The sequence below is a fragment of the Salvelinus fontinalis genome, chromosome 13 (genome assembly GCF_029448725.1).
Source record: "Salvelinus fontinalis isolate EN_2023a chromosome 13, ASM2944872v1, whole genome shotgun sequence".
In the NCBI taxonomy this organism is placed as follows: Eukaryota; Metazoa; Chordata; class Actinopteri; order Salmoniformes; family Salmonidae; genus Salvelinus; species Salvelinus fontinalis.
Genome location: NC_074677.1, coordinates 26,321,683 through 26,335,074, shown reverse-complemented (window position 1 = coordinate 26,335,074; position 13,392 = coordinate 26,321,683). Strand labels below are relative to the sequence as shown.

Genomic DNA, 13,392 nt, shown 5'->3' with positions numbered 1-13,392 from the left:
GTTTCCGGCATGATGGTGTTGATGTGAGAGATGACCAGCCTTTCAAAGCACTTCATGGCTACCAATGTGAATGTTACGGGGCGTTAATCATTTAGGCAGGTTACCTTCGCTTTCTTGGGCACAGGGACTATGGTGGTCTGTTTGAAACATGTAGGTATTACAGACTCGGTCAGGGAGAGGGTAAAAATGTCAGTGAAGACACTTGCCAGTTGGTCCGGGCATGCTTTAAGTACACGTCCTGGTAATATGTCTGGCCCCACGGCTTTGTGAATGTTGACCTGTTTAAATGTCTTGCTCACATTGGCTATGGATATCGTGATCACACAGTCAGCCGGAACAGCGGGTGCTCTCATGCATGCTTCAGTGTTGCTTGCCTCGAAGCGAGCATACAAGACATTTAGCTCATCTGGTAGGCTTGCGTCACTGGGCAGCTCGCGGCTATGTTTCCCTTTGTAGTCCGTAATAGTTTTAAAGCCCTGTCACATCCGACTAGCGTCAGAGACGGTGTAGTAGGATTCAATCTTAGTCCTGTATTGACGCTTTACCTGTTGGCTGATGGTTCATCTGAGGGCATAGTTGGATTTCTTATAAGCGTCCGGATTAGTCTCCCGCTCCTTGAAAGCGGCAGTTCTAGCATTTAGCTCGTTGCGGATGTTGTCTGTAATCCATGGCTTCTGGTTGGGATATGCACGTACGGTCACTGGGAGGACGATGTCATCAATGCACTTACTGATGAAGCCGGTGACTGAGGTGGTATCCTCCTCAATGCCATTGGATGAATCGCGGAACATATTCCAGTCTCTGCTAGCAAAACAGTCCTGTAGCGTAGCATTCGCGTCATCTGACCACTTCCGTATTAAGCAAGTCACTGGTACTTCCTGCTTTACTTTTAGCTTGTAAGCAGGAATCAGGAGGATGGAATTATGGTCAGATTTGCCAATTGGGGGGCGAGAGAGAGCTTTCTATGCGTCTCTGTGTGTGGAGTAAAGGTGGTCTAGAGTTTTTTGCCTCTGGTTGCGCATGTGACATGCTGGTAGAAATGAGGTAAAACAGATTTAAATTTGCCTGAATTATAGTCCCCGGCTATATTTTAGGGAGGTGAATGAAGTGGACACTGGATTATGTGTACATATACATGCTTTGAATTACTGTGATAAGCAATGAACTGTTTTCTAGTCTTGCAAATGTAGAAATAAAAAATTATTTGTCATTTTTTAATATGTTATGCATTCAATATCGCCATCAATATGATAATGATCACCACCTTTGTTATTGTCACAGTAATGAAGGATATCAATTCAATTCTGGAAATGTTATTTATTAATCGATGACATTTCCCTCATTCTTGGGACTTTGCCCGGTTAAACGTTGTCACTGACCACAGTTCTAGGACCAGCTATGCCTAACCTTATCAAAACCTTAATCATTATTTAGGAAAATGAACCAAACTGGTCTTAGGGGAAAACTTCAGTCAAGACCGACTTGGCTCAGTGCTGAGGAATCCTGCGCATGCGTTGGAAGTTTCTGCCGCAGACAGCAGCAGCAGTGATTCGGCAACGCAGAGTAACAACAAATAGCAAAACAAATCTGTATTTGAATTTTAAACCATGACGATGTTTTAAGGAATGCCTTTCGAGGAGGTACATGGAGAGTAAGTATTTCTACCTAATATCTGATTTAGTTCATCACGCTGGAAGATAATTACTTGTCGTAAATGTGTGCAAAGCAGAGACGGCAACAAAGGAGTCAACGTTAGCTAACAAGCTGCTAGCTTTCTGTTTCATTAGTTAGCTTGCTAGTTAGCCTGCTATCCAGGTAGCTAGCTACGAGTTAGCATGCTAACAAGCTATCCCTTGATCATGACTCTCGGGTCCATTACACATACGAGTCATTGGACCTTAAGTTGTAACTATACAGTAGGATCCTTTAAGAGTACATCTTGGGCTAGCGTACAAGCTGTCTATCGATATTGCACTTACAAAAATTTGATTAAACGTTATTCCCTTGTTCAAATAACTCTTAATTCAAGGTTAGTGGTAGCTGAATTTTGGCATTACGTTCGATACTTCAGTTTTCTCTACTGAATGTGTCAACTAGCCAGCATCTTATGTCGTCTAATGTTGATGCTAAATCTATCATAATTTAACGGATTACATTATCCTCAATAAATTAATTAGCTATACATTATTTTACCTAACCATTTTGTCGAACATTTAGCTAGCTAATGTACTGTAGTTATCGACTAATCAATTTGTTAGAATATGAAGATTGTATTTTCTTTATTGTGACATTAACTAACGTTAGCTAATTGTTTTGAATTACACAGAGGTTGATTTTCAGTTCACTGAATAACGAGTCAACTATGTAGTTTACAAGCCTACCACCTCCTTAAAATATTGTCATCTCAGCCAGGGGCGAATAGCGGGTGTGTTCTTCTCTGGGGAGATGGATAATTAATTGATTGCCAACTTTCTGCATTTGGACAGCCTGCCGCTGGTGGGTGGGCCAGGTCGAATTTGTTGTGCTTACACTTACAGTAAAGTTACGCAGTGTGTTTCTCAATTGCTGTGCTGCTTTGATTGGACTGAATCATCCAGTAGCCATGCAAGGGCTCCAGAGTGGCACAGTCCCTGGTTCGAATCCAGGCTGTATCACATCTGGCCGTGATTGAGAGTCAGATAGGGCGCCGCACAATTGGCCCAGCGTTGTCCAGGTTTGGCCGGGGTAGGCCGCCATTGTAAATAAGAATTTGTTCTTACCTGACTTGCCTAGTTAAATATATTAAAAAAGATAGAAGGGTTAATAATTTCTTTGTTCGGTCTGTCTCTGTGAGGTGGAGGCTGAGAGAGAGAGAGAGACTGGAGAAGCACCTGACATAGCTAACAGTGGCCTTTGAAACAATACAGGGGTCAGGTGTGTCAATGCCACAATATTCAGATTGATCTGACAGTCAAGGAGTGGTTTGGATGTGATGTCAGAAACTGTTATCATTTTGCAGGGCTTTCTTTTCTGATAGGGCTACTATTCCTCATTTTCATAGACAGAAACTCTGTATTGTGACTGTCTCACAGTTTAGCATGAATATAATCTCTCTCGACAATCCAGCATTTAGTTGTTCCTCTACACATCAGCGTATTATTAGTGTTTAACTTGGACTCCTCTTGCACAAACCAGTGAGAGGTTTGGCAAGGTAACAAAAGCTCATCCTCATGCATCTGGCTTTTTACATTTTACATTTTAGTCATTTAACAGACGCTCTTATCCAGAGCGACTTACAGTAGAGTGCATACATTTTATTACATTTTACATACTGAGACAAGGATATCCCTACCGGCCAAACCCTCCCTAACCCGGACGACGCTATGCCAATTGTGCGTCGCCCCCACGGACCTCCCGGTTGCGGCCGGCTGCGACAGAGCCTGGACCACTGCGCCACCCGGGAGGCCGGACTTTTACTTTGCAGAAAGCTGTTTGATTGGTCAAACAGACTAGCTGAGGCTTCCTATTCGAACGAGATCCAATTGGCATGAACCGAAATGTGAATTCTGGGTTGATGAGTAAAACAATTGTACATATCCATGTATATGGAGGAGAGGGTAGCCGCAGCCCGGAGTATAGATAGGTTAGCTGACAACGTTACGAAAACGATGTGCGTGCTTCCATGGGGCAGAAGCTAGCCTGTCATTGTGATTCTGGATGGCCAGGATGACCAACCAACAACTGTAACAATGCATTTGAGACAAGTGCTCATTGTGCAAATTTATTTACGTATTCAATAAACATTGGAGACAAAATATAGCTTGCATGCTGTCAACAGTCTTAGCCAACCCCTGTGTTTTGCCCCATAGTAGTGCATGCTTCGGTTTTGTTGCTAAACAACAAACCTGTCTATGGGGGAGTGGGTGTGTAGAAACCGCTCTGCTATCCACCTAATTTTGGAACGCTTTTAAAACACGAAAACCAAAGGCGGGAAACTATGTATACAACTTCCTCCGCGCTGCTGCATTACCATAATTCATATGTGCGCCACTAAAAATCCCTGCATTAGCATGTTTCTGTTAGCTGAAACATCATGAGAAAATACACCATATTACTTTCCTGCTAATGTGCCTGGACCTTGTAGACTAAACTGCAGAGAAAACCCCCATAACTGATCCAAATGGTTGCCCAATCACGCAGGCTGGATGCAGTTATTTCAAAAATAATATGCATAAAAAACACCAGGCTTTTGAGCGTTTATTCAAATGACATAGGCTATTCACTGCAGTTTAAAGCCTAGACTGGAGTTTTGTACTCACTTGAAACAATAATAATGTTGTTGTAGCCTAGGTAGGATACATTTCTTGTCCCCATTTCTAAAACAATATGGTAGCTTGTCGAGCTGCATACCTGGGGACTGGCAGGTGGTGCGCTCAGCCTTGTGAGCGCACATAGTGTGTAGCTACCTATTATTTAGTTATATGATAGTTTTTTTTCTTTCGCTGTGTAAATTCACTGGATATATTCACTGCAGTATTAAACATTGAGCTTATAAATTATGGGCTAATATGCATACACTTATAATTTATAGGCTATATAGGCTGTTCCTTTTAAATCCCAGGAAATGCCGGCCTTACGCTTACATCAAATTATTTTCTTTAGCCCTTTTCTTGTCTAACAATCTAGGCCTAATCAATAGTGGAGCTTTGCGTGTCCAAGGACCACAGAGCGCAGCCTGGAGGAACGCACAACAGATCTGCCATTTCATAATATTTTAACATTTTTCTTGCATTTTGACAAGTAAATATTTAGCCTATAGCCCTAATATTTAGCTAATGAATGGCCTAATATTTAGCTTCTTACTTTGGCTACACATCACTCGCCTCTCTCGTCCAGCTGTTCCCATGCGCAACAGGCTATAGGCTATGCAAGCCTCTCCGCAATAGGCCATTCCTCTTCTCGTGAAGAAATCTCAGGAAAAGCTGTAGCTGCAAAAGCTATAGTACATTTATTTTGCTACCTTTTTTTATACTAGGCCTAATAGCCTATTCGGGGGAAAGAAGCAGGCCTGCTCTTGCTAATTGCTGAATGTAAAACAGGCCTACAGTATAGAAATGCATATCAGGGAAAGTTGAGAGTGCATTGGTGTTAGAGGTCGACCGATTTTGATTTTTCAACGCCTATACCGATTATTGTAGGACCAAAAAGGCCGCTACCGATTAATCGGCCCATTTTTTTAAATTTTTTAAAAATTAAATAATTGTAATAATGACAATTACAACAATACTGAATGAACACTTATTTTAACTTAATATAATACATCAATAAAATCAATTTAGTCTCAAATAAATAATGTGTCACGATCGTTATATGGTGGAAGAGAGGAGGACCAAGGCGCAGCGTGATAACAATACATCTTCTATTTATTGAAGACGAAAATGAAGAACAAACTACAAAACAACAAACGAACGTGACGCTATAAACAAATAGTGCAGACACAGGCAACTAACATAGACAATAACCCACGAAATACCCAATGAATATGGCTGCCTAAATATGGTTCCCAATCAGAGACAATGATCAACAGCTGCCTCTAATTGAGAACCAATCTAGGCAGCCATAGACATGCAAACACCTAGACTAAACACTGCCCCATAAACATACAAAAAACCCTAGGCAATACAAAACACATACATCCCCCATGTCACACCCTGACCTAACTAAAATAATAAAGAACAAAGATAACTAAGGCCAGGGCGTGACATAATGAAACATGTTCAATTTGGTTTAAATAATGCAAAAACAAAGTGCTGGAGAAGAAAGTTAAAGTGCAATATGTGCCATGTAAAAAAGCTAACGTTTAAGTTCCTTGCTCAGAACATGAGAACATATGAAAGCTGGTGGTTCCTTTTAACATGAGTCTTCAATATTCCCAGGTAAAAAAATTTAGGTTGTTATTATAGGACTATTTGTATTTCATATACCTTTGACTGTTGGATGTTCTAATAGGTACTTTAGTATTGCCAGCCTAATCTCGGGAGTTGATAGGCTTGAAGTCATAAACAGAGCAATGCTTGAAGCACAGCGAAGAGCTGCTGGCAAATGCACGAAAGTGCTGTTTGAAGGTAGGCTGTTTGCCTACCACCGCTCAGTCAGACTGCTCTATCAAATCATAGACTTAGTTATAATATAATAACACACAGAAATACGAGCCTTAGGTCATTTAATATGGTCAAATCCGGAAACTATAATTTCGAAAACAAAACGTGAATAAACGTTTTGTTTTCAGTGAAATATTTTCAGTGAAATACAGAACCGTTCCATATTTTATCTAACAGGTGCCATCCATAAGTCTAAATATTGCTGTTACATGGCACAACCTTCAATGTTATGTCATAATTATGTAAAATTCTGGCATATTAGTTACGGTCTTTGTTAGGAAGAAATGGTCTTCACACAGTTCGCAATGAGCCAGGCGGCCAAAACTGCTGCAGATACCCTGACTCTGCTTGCACAGAACGCAAGAAAAGTGACACAATTTCCCTAGTTAAAAGAAATTAATGTTAGTAGGCAATATTAACTAAATATGCAGGTTTAAAAAATATATGCTTGTGTATTGATTTTAAGAAAGGCATTGACGTTTATGGTTAGGTACACATTGGTGCAACGACAGTGCTTTTTTCGCGAATGTGCTTGTTAAATCACCCGTTTGGCGAAGTAGGCTGTGATTCAATGACAAATGAACAGGCACCGCATCGATTATATGCAACGCAGGACAAGCTAGATAAACTAGTAATATCATCAACCATGTGTAGTTAACTAGTGATTATGTTAAAATTGATTGTTTTTTATAAGATAATTTTAATGCTAGCTAGCACCTTACCATGGCTCCTTGCTGCACTCACATAACAGGTAGTCAGCCTGCCACTCAGTCTCCTCGTGGAATGCAATGTAATCGGCCATAATTGGTGTCCAAAAATGCTGATTACTGATTGTTATGGAAACTTGAAATCTGCCATAATTAATCGGCCATTCTGATTAATCGGTTGACCTCTATTTGGTGTGATCACTTTTGGCCGGTTATGATAACATTGTTGCATTGCAAATAGTTGCACAGGACATAGAGATGAGCACAGTGAAAAAGACCCAAAATAATTGACAACCATTAGAAAAATGGAAATCACTTGCAAACCACTTGAGCAACGAGGTAATGACATACTGTAAAAGATGTGCAGGCAAAATGGCATTTGTTGTTGAATTGCTACATTTAAATGTGAGTTACTATATTTTTCATTAGGCCTACATGTACATTGAAGTATCATTTGCAGTTTTCACTATGACAATGAACACACCCTAAAAACACTGAATGCTCTTAACCAGTACCTGTTCATTAAAGACCTCATGAATTGTCTAGTGTTACCACCTTATTAATAGGCAGCATGCAGTAGGATGCGTTGATCAGTTGAATGACGGGTGTAGGACTGTAGAATGATTAACTTTCCTCTAGTGTGGATGCTCACCAATGTTTTATAGATTAATACAACAATGTCATTACAAAATCCTATTAACATGGATTGCTTCATTCTCACTCGTACAGATGGAGTGATATTGGTAATATTTGACACTTTTTGAAAAGTGCAGTTAAACAGAATGTCGCAAACCCATGCTAGTTACCATATAAGGAGATGGCTGTGACTTGATAGCATTGTAAACGACAAGGGAAGTATTATATCAACCAATGTTATTTTCTTACAGCACTCCTTTCCACACGCCCATACTCTGGTCACCATATTGGGCTGCAGCTATATGGGAAATGTTTGGGGTTGAGAGAGGGAGGGGGATGTTTCAGCCTGTGTGCCTCGACAGATCTGGTTTAGGTGACTCCTCATTACAAAGAGTAGATTTCTTCCTGCTGCAATTCTGGACATCTATTACCATGCATTTTTAGCAGATGGGATTTTTTCTGTATTTGTGCAGATTCACCAAATGCTACCCACGATCCAGTGGAGCCTGGGGTAACGTTACGTTTTTTTCAAGTGGTCAATTTCATTCTATTACTGCTCAGCTACTTGTGCTGTTAAAATACCAGCTCAGTTATTCCTGTGTCTTGTGCAATGGGATGTAGGCCTACTACTGTTTAATGGTTGTATTTTATGCAATGTTGAAGAGCCACTCTAGTTTATAAGAGTGTAATACTGTATTTGTGATTTGATATCAGTGGTGATTAGGGTGGCAAAATTCAAGTAATTTTCCCCTAATTCACTGGTTTCCCGGATTTTGTCCTTATTCCTTCGTAATTCCGGGAGTCTTCCAACCAGGATTTCTGAAAAAAAACCAGGTAATTTTGGGAAAGTTCCAGAAGTTTGCAACCCTAGTGATGATATGCTGACAACATTAAGTGTCATTTCACCCACTAATTTACAGTTTCAGGTCACAAATTAACACTTCAGTGTCCTCCAATATGTTGTAGAATGTAGCGACGTTATGTCCTGTCCTTACTCGTGGAGTCTGACAGTTTTTAAAGTGCAATTTCCTTTGCCAACTGGGAGAGCGGTTATTTAATTTACGACGGAGATCTAATCATTCTGCTCTTTGATATCTTCTGCTTACTCTGTCAAAAATGAGAGCTTGACATTAGTTTGCCCGAGAGTGGCGCTTTACATCGTTGCGCAGTTGCCCTACATTTTCCAAAGGGTGGATAATTCAATTTCAAACACGTGTTTCCCGAGAAACGCAGACTCCCTGACTCAGTGCAATTATTGAGTATTGTAAGGGATGATTTTGTCATCTGGGTGCTATGTTTCCACAACGAAGAGCCATTAAGTGATTTAATGTTCTTCAATGAATCCCAGACAGTTTTCTCTTGATGCTCAATACTTACATTAGTGATGCAGTATTACATTATTGGTTGTCATTTCAAGTTTATTGTTTGGTAAGGAATGATGAAGCCTCAATAGTTGAAATGGGAAATGCATAGAATGGAAATGGTCTACTGTCTAAATTTAAGTTTCGCTGTAAGGTATTAAAACATCTTGATGAGAATAAATTATTATGCCCACTCATATTTAATGTATCATATTATTTAGCCTTTTTTTTTACAGGCTCTGTCTGCTCCATTAAATAGCCTTTCTTTGTAACAATGCCTTCATTATAGAGAGAGAGGGTGGCTCGATAAATTGGCTCTCATTTAGAGAAGGCACTGTTGTTCTCAAGTGCAACGCACCACAATGCATTGCAACCTAAATGCATGTGCTAATTAGCCACTGCAAGAAGCCACCATACAGGCTTTATAAGTATATTTTCTAATGTTAATGTTTAATTGACCTGCCAGTGCAACGTATAACTCTAGCTGAGGGCAAATGAAGTGGAAAGCATATTTGTCATTAATGTTTTTTCAGTAAACCACTTCAGGCTGGCAGAGCAATATAGCAGATACTAATTAGGTGCTTTTGTGGCTAGTGTCAGAAATGCTTGGCTAAAATAAATCTCAAACAATGTCATATTTTTTTAATCAATATTACTGACATATTTCCATATTAAGCATAAAGGCTAGGCTACATGGTTTTAGTGTCAAATACGTTTTAGGCAAATTGGAGAGGTATTTGGCTAGCCAATGAAACATCATCCAATGGGATTCATTCATCATGATACTAGCTCTAGATCTACCATGATCTGACCTAATATCCAGCTGCTGCCGATGTATTTTAATAATAGGTCATTGTAAGTGAAGATGGTTGTCCCCACAGAGAGAGTGAATCAGATACACCACATCAGTTGACATTTTATTCTTCAAAAGATTCTGTACTAAGGTCAAAATATAGGCTAGGTCTATAGAATATCCATACATACTCATTTTAAACAGCGGTAATAGAACGCCTTGGCAGCAGCTAATGGGGATCCATAATAAATACAAATACGGGATTACATCAAGTCATGCTTGATTTCTCGGAACCTCTTGAGTTCTACGCTATGAATAACATATCATAAGGTACAGAGAAAGAACAAAGAACTTGAGTAGCTTTTCTGATGTTTCAACTGTTGTTGGGAATTGATTTACTGGAAAGCCCATTAAGATGCATTGATTCGTGACAATTATGATTCAGCACCCGCCTGTTTACTGTGAAATACCCTGGAAAAAACAGCATAATTTTATGATGCGATAATTGTCTGTGCTGGAATGAGGACCGAGTTTGGGAAACCCTGCTCTAGATGATAAAGGTTTATTTAAAAACTCACTTGAGTTTTGACAGGAACTTGACAAAATGTTATAGTAATGAGAAACATGTCCACAGACACTGCTTTTATGTAAGAAATATTATAGTTTAATGTTAACTATTAACTACTGTAGCGTTGTTATGAATTATGGACATACTACAGCAATTTGTATTTTGTATTTTATCCTAATAAGTTAGGTTTTTCTGAAGTAAAATATTGAAAAAATTACCAGAGAATTTAACCTGGACACATTTCGGTAATGAGAATTAGGGGTGACAATGTACTGGGCCATAAACTATGCATCTTACTTTTCAGAATGATAGAACATTTTTGCGGATGCATTATGGTTTTGTAACTGCCTACTTCCTACGGACATGGTTAAAACTGGTTTCATGAGAAGGTTGGCCAGGGCACAAACACAGATGGGGCCAACCTATGTCTTAGTACTGTGTTCTGTTTTCTTTTGGATTTTTTCATGGGGAAGCAGAAAGCACCAGTGACTCGGTCAATAAAAAAAGTGGTCCGATGAAGCAGATGCTAAGCTACAGACAGGACTGTTTTGCTAACACAGACTGGAATATGTTCCGGGATTCTTCCGATGGCATTGAGGAGTACACCACATCAGTCAATGGCTTCATCAATAAGTGCATAGATGACGTCGTCGCCACAGTGACTACGTACATACCCCAACCAGAAGCCATGGATTACAGGCAACAGCCGCACTGAGCTAACGTGTAGAGCTGCTGCTTTCAAGGAGCGGGACTCTATCCTGAAGCTTATAAGAAATCCCATTATGCCCTCCGACGAAACATCAAACAGGCAAAGCGTCAATACAGGACTAAGATTGAATTGTACTACACCGGCTCCAATGCTCGGCGGATGTGGCAGGGCTTGCAAACTATTACAGACTACAAAGGAATGCACAGCTGCGAGCTGCCCAGTGACACGAGCCTACCAGATGAGCTAAATTACATCTATGCTTGCTTCAAGGCAAGTAACATTGAAACATGCATGAGAGCACCAGCTGTTCCGGATGACTGTGTGATCACGCTCTCCGTAGCCGATGTGAGTAGGTCCTTTAAACAGGTCAACATTCACAAGGCCGCAAGGCCAGACGGATTAGCAGGACGTGTACTGCGAGAATGCGCTGACCAACTGGCAAGTGTCTTCACTGACATTTTCAACCTCTCCCTGTCCGAGTCTGTAATACCAACATGTTTCAAGCTGACCAACATAGTGTTCTTGGGCACAGGGACTAAGGTAACCTGCCTAAATGACTACCGACCCGTAGCACTTACGTCTGTAGCCATGAAGTGATTTGAAAAGCTGGTCATGGCTCACATCAACACCATTATCCCAGAAACCTAAGACCCATTCCAATTTGCATACCGCCCTAACAGATCCACATATGATGCAATCTCTATTGCACTCCACACTGCCCTTTCCCACCTGGACAAAATGAACACCTAATGTGAGAATGCTCTTCATTGACTACAGCTCAGCGTTGAACACCATAGTGCCCTCAAAGCTCTTCACTAGGCTAAGGACCCCGGAACTAAACACCTCCCTCTGCAACTGGATCCTGGACTTCCTAACAGGCAACCCCATGTGGTAAGGGTAGGTAACAACACATCCGCCACGCTGATCCTCAACATGGTGGCCCCTCAGGGGTGCGTGTTCAGTCCCCTCCTGTACTCCCTGTTCACTCATGACTGCATGGCCAGGCACGACTCCAACACCTTCATTAAGTTTGCAAATGACACAACAGTGGTCGGCCTGATAGGGCTGGGCAGTATACCGTATTTTACTATATCCCAGTATTTATGCACAGGGTTTTTACTTTACCTTCTAAAACAGTATTTGAATGTTTGGTTTGTTAAATGTGATATGCTTTATGTAACGTCATTTTTATAGTTTACTCCGCTACTTAAGTCATCCCTCTCCCCTCTCTCTCCCTGTCTCTTTCCACACAGACGTAGTCCCACCCCCCTCTCACTCAAGGAGCGCATTTGTTGTTTCTTGACCATGAGACACTTTCGTTCAGTCTGCATGGTAAATGCAGCACAAGCAACAATGTTGATGACAACGATGTTGTTTCCACTTTGCTCTTAATATAAATCCACAAGCGTTCTATAATTACAATTTTATTGTGTTTCTTGCATCTGCAAACAGCTAGTTTGTATTTTCTTAGCAAGTTAAGCTAAATCGTGTTAGCCATTAATGCTAATCGCTAGTTAGCTGGCTAGCTAATAAAAGTACCGAGTCAGAGCAAACGTAGATATCTAATACCGCTTGATACCAGTACTGATGGAGGCTTAAATCAGCATGTTGTTTGTGCAACAGTATCTTCTAAATCAAAAAGGAATAGGCGAAACATGAATATGTTGGCTATATGAATAAAGATTTAATGTTGCCAAAGATTATAGGGTCCCCTAGGAAACACTGAACATCACTTTGGTTCCTACTCTGTCATAGTAACTCATCCATGGCATTTTCATTCGTTGTCATGTCAAACAACACTGTATTCAAAGTACCCACTATTATTTATATTCTAACTATAGATTTATAATAAACATTCTATTTCCATGATTCCAAAAGTTCACCCAAGTGTTTTGATCTAAATCGCAATTGCAACATTTGGATAAAAATAAGGCCTAGTATTTTTGCCCATATCGTGGCAGTTTGGAAATGATCTCAAATGAGTGCAGGAAATGCAAAAATTGATGGAAATGCAGGAAATTATTTTAGGTTGAAGTTTAATTGAACAGAATAAAACAATCTGAATGAAGAAAGACCCATTGAAATAATTTAGAATATATGTGTTGCCACCCTAGGGTCACGCACTACTCATAAAGCAAATTTAGAACTTTTATTAATTAAAAAACATAAAATACAGTCAAAAATGTGAAAAATACCATGATATGATATTTTGGCCATAATAGCCCAGCCCTAAGGCCTGATCACCGAAAATGATGAGACAGCCTATAGGGAGGAGGTCAGAAGAGGGCACGACAAAATCTATTCCCCCTCAGGAGACTGAAAATATTTGGCATGGGTCCTCAGATCCTCAAAAAGTTTTACAGCTGCATCATCGAGCATCCTTACTGGTTGCATCACTGCCTGGTATGGCAACTGCTCAGCCTCCGATCGCAAGGCACTACAGAGGGTAGTGAGTACGGCCCAGTACATCAATGGGGC

At 40.4% G+C, this 13,392-nt stretch overlaps 1 protein-coding gene across 2 annotated transcripts in view; it reads left to right on the top strand.

The window, feature by feature from the left end:
• The window catches only part of LOC129868322 (protein FAM222B-like), a 59,057-nt gene that overhangs the window by 6,505 nt on the left and 39,160 nt on the right, over positions 1 to 13,392 (top strand). The window contains exon 1 of one of the 2 annotated variants that reach the window (XM_055942191.1): positions 1,502 to 1,651. The exons of the other annotated variant lie outside the window; for it this stretch is intronic. The gene's annotated coding sequence lies outside the window, so the exon portion shown is untranslated. Of the gene's footprint in view, positions 1 to 1,501; positions 1,652 to 13,392 lie in introns of those variants that run through there. 2 annotated transcript variants of the gene reach the window in all.